Below are 7039 nucleotides of genomic sequence, written 5' to 3'. Positions count from 1 at the left end.
AATTATTTGCTCACCTCTGGGGTGCCTGGCTGGCTCAGGTCGGTGGAGTGTGTGACTCTTGATCTCAGGGTCATGAGTTCAAGCCCCACGTGGGGTGTGGAGCCTACTTAAAGATTAAGAAATTAAAAAAAAAGAATTTATTTGCTCGCCTGACCTATTTATAGTAATTTATTCAATGTCTGTCTTGAAAACAGGACCTGTGTCCTGTGGTCCACCCTTGAATCCCCAGTGCCTAGCATGGTGCGGGACGCGGGATCGACACCCAGTGTCTGTTCTCAGACTGATGGACAGAAGCTGGCCCTGAGGGTGTGAGTGCAGGTGTGGAGTGAGGGAGGGGAAGGGTGGCTGAGTAAGTGCACACATCTCCTCCAGCTGCCCGCAGCCCCGTGTTCCTTCCACACACTGGTATAGTCTGGATGCAGCCATCCTGTGTGGAAGCGAATACGTAGCCTGGGAGTGCGCCAGGACAGAACGGTCCCTGGAGAACGCAGCCTGCAGAAGCAGGCTGTCATCTGCAGGCGTGAGAGACTGCATGGTGACAAGTGACAACAGAATGATTTTGGGGACTTGAGAGAACTCTTCAGAAATTCTGAAAGTTACTTGAGGGAAGAAGACTGACAGGATTACAATTTGGACACTTCAAAAGGGGGCTTAGGCCGAAGACCAGAGAACCTGGGACACCGAGGTCCCACGAGCAAAAACAATACAGAGGTATAGAAACACAAAGTGGTTTTTTGGGGCGCCTGGCTGGCTCAATTGGAAGAGCATCCAACTGTTGATCTCAAGGTCATGAGTTTCAGCCCCACATTGGGTGTAGAGATTACTTAAATGAACCTCACACACACACACGGTGGTTTGGGGGACATGAGTATAGCTGGCTAGTTGGAACTGAGGATCTTGTCCAGGAGTTCTGGACGATAGCATAGAGACGGATTGCTGAGGACTTGGTCACTGAGGGCTGTGGGTGCAAAACTAGGAAATTTAAATCCTCTCTTTTTGAAAGATTTTATTATTTTTTTTAAGTAACCTCTACCCCCAACTCTTGATCTCGAACTCCCAACCCTGAGATCAAGAGTCACGTGTTCCGCTGACTGAGCCAGCGCAGTGCCCCATAATTTAAGTCTTTTAAGTAGGTGATGTATAGCAGTCATTAAAGACTTTTGAGCAGGTTGGTCGCATCGTAAAAGTGGTATTCTGGAAAGATTAATCTGGCAGTGATGAAGTGGGGTGAAGAAAGTCCAAAATCCAAAGATCAAATAGATTATTATAGCTGTCAAAGCACAGAACTGACTGATCGGAGTAGGAAGGGAAACCTTTCAGTGGGTCACGAAGTATGTGACAGTGGAACGCTCACCAGAAAAAACCAAATGTGGCCCCAAACAGTTAGCAAGTGGCTGTATTATGGTGTGTTGTGTATCTGGTGGCAGGATGGGGAAGTGGGGCTGTGGTAGGAAGTTGTGGTCAGGAGGGGAAACCCCTCGTCCTGCCTGTCGCTCAGGTCCCCACCCTGGGCTTGGAAACCGGAGTCTTGTCGGTTCTTACAGCTGCCCGGAGGCCTCTCAGTCATCTAGTCAACCGGCAAGTATTTGTTAAGAACTGGTGTCACTTATTCTTTAACAAATGTTTATTGATTGCCTACTATGTGCTGGGCACTTTCTAGACACTTGCAGATACGGCAACGAACAAAACAGACACAGTTTCTGTGCTCGAGAGTTTATATGCTGGTGCCGCAACAGGGTTAGGTGTGGTGAGGGATAAAAAGATCTATCCAATTACTCTCAACAAGTGTGCCCTTTTGTTGGAGACATGCCACACTCACAGGTCTTAATTTTTTTCAATCTGATGGGTGTGAAATGGCATTCATTATTTTAATTGCTCTTTTTTTAATGAGGTAGAGCATCATTTTATATATTTTCTTGATCACGTAGATTGATTGTCGTGGGCACCCCCAGGGTTGGGAACCACTGCTCTACTCTACTTCCTTAGTTTAAAAGAAAGAGAGAGAAAAAAAAAAAAAGAGAGAGAGAGAGAGAGCACGAGAGAGTAGATGAAAACGGAAGAACAAAGGAAAGAAGAAAAGGCAGGGAAGTATGCGGTCTCCCAGTAAAAGCTGCGTTAATTAGCACTAGAAGCGGCGTTCAGGGCCACATTTAGCCGCGTCCACCTGGCAGACGGCGGCTGCTGGCGCACCTGACAGCCTCTGATGTAAGTTTCCGCCTCCTGACTCGGGGTACATGTCAGAGTTCACTGGCACAGGCAGGCTCCACTGGGTTGGAGGAAGGTTGAAACTTACCATTCCTGTTTGTCCTTTTTTTTTTTTTTTAAAGAGAAAAAATTGGTCACTGGGCTGGGCTTTAGCAAACACTAGGCCTCGGCAAATTACGTTTCTTAATTTTTTCATTACTAGAACGGTGCCAGAGAGAAATAGTAAAGTCAAGACCATGTGGACAATAGAAATTAATTTTTATTCAACCAAATTCTTGACCAACTGTCACCCTGTATTCCCTTAACATATTGTAGAATAAAAGTTATTTTGCTTAGAAGTACTTTGTACATCTACAGTTAGACCTACCACCAAATCCTGAGGGAGGCTGGAGCAGTCGGGAGTCAAGGATGATGCATCGTGAGAGGCTTTCTTGAAAAAGGAGTTGAAGTACACTTCCTTTATTTTTAAAGTTTTTATTTGAGAGTGGGGGGGAGGGGCAGAGAGAGAGGGGGAGAGAGAGAATCCCAAACAGGCTCCGCAGCTATCAGCACAGAGCCCAAGGATGGGGCTCAGCCTCACAACCGTGAGATCATGGCCTGAGCCAAAATCAAGAGTCGGATGCTGAACTGACCGAGCCCCCCCCCCCCCCCGGCCACCCCACCACTATAAGACTTTAAGCAAGGGACTGGTGTACATTTTTAAAACTGGAAAGATCACTGTGGCTGTTGTACGGTAAACAGGCATGAGAGGACATGGGGAAACTGTCACCATTTGGTGAGAAATGGAGCCACTTTGAGCAAGGATGGTGTCAGTAACGACAGGGAGTCATGGGCCGAGTTGTGTCATCCCCAAAGCTCCTACGTTGAAGTCCCAAACCCCTGTGTCGGGAGGTAAGGCCTTCAAAGAGGAAATTACAGTAAAATGAGGTCGTGTGGCGGGGTCCTCACCCCACCCGACTGGTATCCTGATAAGGAGATAAGGACACAGAGACCCCGAGGGAAGGCATGTAGAGACGCCAGAAACTAGCCGTCTACAAGCTGAGGGGGACCTTGGGAGCACCCACCCTGAGACACCTTGGGAATGGATTTCTGGCCTCCAGGACGGTGGGAACATTCACTTCTGTCATCACACCCTGTGCTACTTTACTCTGCAAGCCTCACCACGAGACCTGGAAGGAAATGGATGTCTTTCACGTGAGTTTTAGGCCCAGAACCAGTGTTACTTGATGGACTGAATTAGGGGTGGGGAATGGAGATTAGAGAAGTCAAGGATGACTCTCAGGTACCTGGTTTTAGTACTTTTAGAACAAATGTACTCAAAATGTTTGACAAGAAACAATCTTAGAAATAAAAGGGCAACACTGGTTGAAGGCCTTGAAATCTGGAAAAGAAAGATGGAAATTATTTTTTTTCTGAGTTGCCTTATTAATCACAACTACATGTTTTATTTATGTTCTGGGGGTTTGTTTTGTTTTGTTTTTTAAGTAGTCGTCACAACTGAAATGGGGACCCAACTGAGCAAGCCGGACACCCCAAGAAAGATGGGAATTAACTGAAATGGGATATGGGTGCCCAGCTGGCTCAGTCAGTACATCATGGGACCCTCAATCTCCGGTTGTGAGTTCAAGGCCCATATTGGGTGCAGAGACTACTTAAAAATAAAATCTTTTAAAAAAAGTTAAAAAAATTAAATGGATAATGTATGTGCAAATGTCAAGCAAATATAAGTCATTGTTGTTGACTTTACCATAGTTGTTGTTAGTGTTTGATACACAAGAATCTACTCTAGGTTGTTCTGGGAGAGCAAGGGTGGGACCAGCACTTGAGGGAAATGGGTATAGAATCATAGAAGATTGATGGGAGCAAGAAAGGCCAGAAGGAGCCTGGGAGACCAGCCAGGAATTGGCTGTAGGAATCGAGGTGTAAACCGAGTAGTGTGTGATGTCTCTGGGAAGGTCAAAGGGACTGGAGACATTTAGTAAACATACATGTATATATCAAACAGTCAGAAAGGAGATGTAACTAAAACACCTGCCATTTTCTACATGGTCAGCAATCTTACCAAATTTCCTTCCTTCCTTCTTCTTTTTCTCTCTCTCCTTTTCTTTCTTTCTTTCTTTCTTTTAATGTTTATTCATTTTGAGAGAGAGAGTGTGAGCGGGGGTGGGGTGGGGTGGGGGGGTGGGGGAGGGGGAAGGGTACAGAGGATCTGAAGTAGGCTCTGAGCCGACAGCACTGAGCCCAATGCGAGGCTCAAACTCATGAACCATGAGATGATGTCCTGAGCTGAAGTCGGGCACTAAACCGACTGAGCCACCCATGTGCCCCTTACTGAATATTCTTAAAACCTTCTTGGGGTCAAGATCCATGGCTAGCACAATGCTTTGTACGAAAACTCAATAAATTTTGTAGATAGGTAATCTATCACACCTTCCTCCTTTTTTTAAGGTAGTAGTATGGTGGGATACCTCTGGACCAGGAACTGGATATTCTTGCTCTGCCACGGAGGAGCTGTAGTTTTGGGCCATTTACCCCAGTGCTGCCCAACAGAGCTTTCTGAGATAAGGGGAGTGTTCCAGACCTGTGCTGTTTAATCCCAAAGCTACTAGCCTTGTGTGTAGCTATTGAGCTAATACTACTAGCTTGAAACACGGCTAGTGTTATTAAGAAACTGAATTTTCTCTTTAGTATGTGAGTAGGGGTCACCACATTGGAGAGTGCAGGTCTCTCAAGACGCTGAGTTCCTCTGTGTAAAAGGAGAGAGCTGGGCGAAGCGATCTCTTTGGCTTTTAGTTAAAAAATGCTGTCATTCCAGTTCAATACAACCAATTCATGCATACATTGTAAGGGTTCAAATTTTGACCTCCAAAAAACAAAATATTATTCTTAAAGAACGTTAAATTATACACCTTCACACCTAGAAAATATGTAAATAATTTAAATATGTAAGTGATGTAAAGTAAATGTGTAAATAATGATGTTCACAAATGGTAATCACGTATAGATGACGTTGTGTTTAGTGCAGCACAGTTATCTTACTGAGAAGAACACGGGGTCCCTGCAGAGGGTTCCGAAGACTGCAAGGAGGTGGTGAAGGACTTGATTAAGAAACAAGACACTGGGTAAAGCTTAAGGAACTGGTATTGTTCAGAAACAAAGACTTAGGGAAGACTTATTAAAAATTACATTCACATTTACAGAGGGTTATTAGAAATGGTGTCCAGATGTCCTTCACGTATTAGAGCACTAGAAACATAGGTTAAAGAGGAAATAAGTTAGATACCGAGAGGCGCTTTCAGAGAGTTTCGTATATTAAATTCTCAAAAGAAATTTAATGGTTTTTAAACATTTCTTGTGCCACATATCATGTTGAAGATACACATATATCAAAACAATAGTCATGGGGCTCCTGGGTGGCTCAGTCAGTTGAGCTCCAACTCTTGATTTTGGCTCAGGTCATGATCCCAGGGTCATGGGATAGAGCCCTGTTGGGGCAGAGCCTGCTTGAGATTCTCTCTCCCTCTCTCTCTGCCCCTCCCCTGCTCATTCTCTCTCTTTCTCTCTCTCAAAATAAATAAAAATTTAAAAAATACAATACTCACATAATATTAAAATATAAACAATTTGGAGTCAGTATTTAATGGATCTTTTAAAATAAGATTAATTGTCAGCTTTCTGATAAGATTCAAGACATCACTTTTGGAGATCCTTTACAACATAATTTTTTTAATTACCAAAGATATATGATGTGCTAGATACAGATATTTATAGAATAAATAATAAGATTAAGGGGATACTTAGCTATAAAACAGTGAAGATGATATTTACAAAGCATGTTACTTACTATTTATAGAATAAAAACAGAATGTGAAGTGTAATATAAAGTTCTCAACATTAGCACGCATCAGAACCACCTAGAGGGGCTTAATCGGGGCTCAATCGGTTAAAACCCCGATTGTTGTGTTCACCCTTGGAGTTTCCGTAGGTCTGGGTTACGGCGTGAGAATGTCCATATCTTAAGTTTTCAGTGAGGCTGCTGCTGGTTCGGGCACCACACCTTGAGAACCACTGATAGAGAACATGGTGTCCTTAGTATTTTTAGAAGTCACCTTTTCATTTCCAGTATAATTTAGTAAGTAGAGTACATGATGAGCTCTAGTAGCCTTTACTTTCAAGCCTGGACGTGGAAGGCACATGCTCTGTACTGTGCGCAGCCCCAGGAAGGCTCTTTGAAACTTCTAGGATGTGTCCCACTGGGGTCTGCCCTAGGCTGGTGGGGCTTCGTACTCCAAAGTTTTTCCCATCTAGTTCTCAGGACTCCCATGCAGATAACTTGAGACAGATTTTATAATAAAAGAAATCTAATTAAATGATTATTTTTAAGTAGACCCCATAGCCACTGTGGGCGCGAACTCACGACTCAGATCAGGCGTGGCCTGCTCCACCGACTGAGCGGGCTAGGCGCCCCTGATCTCGGGATTCTTAAGCCGCATGACGCCATAATAAAAACTCATTCATACTTGTTATTTTATGTACTCTTCATTATTATGCTGTGAAATAGGCATTATTACACCAATTACTGTCCCGGCCCGGCACATAATCGGTCCCCGACACGTAGGTAGACAAATGTTTCACGAATTTTCACCTGCTGTGAGCCAGATGCACAGTTCGCACCCGCGGCAAGACCCAGAAACAGAACAAGCCCGAGCTTGGGGGTTATTGAAGCCAAGAGCGCACAAAACCCGAGGGTGGTCGGGCGAGATCTCCAGGTTCAGTAGAAAGGGAGGCCTTGGGACCCTCAGACGGACAGGGGTGGGTTCTCTCTCCCTCTCTC

The sequence above is a fragment of the Puma concolor genome, chromosome D1 (genome assembly GCF_028749965.1).
Source record: "Puma concolor isolate L17-30 chromosome D1, mPumCon1.1.hap2, whole genome shotgun sequence".
NCBI lineage: Eukaryota > Metazoa > Chordata > Mammalia > Carnivora > Felidae > Puma > Puma concolor.
The sequence above is the reverse complement of the archived record's forward strand: the minus strand, read 5'-3'. Positions refer to the sequence as shown.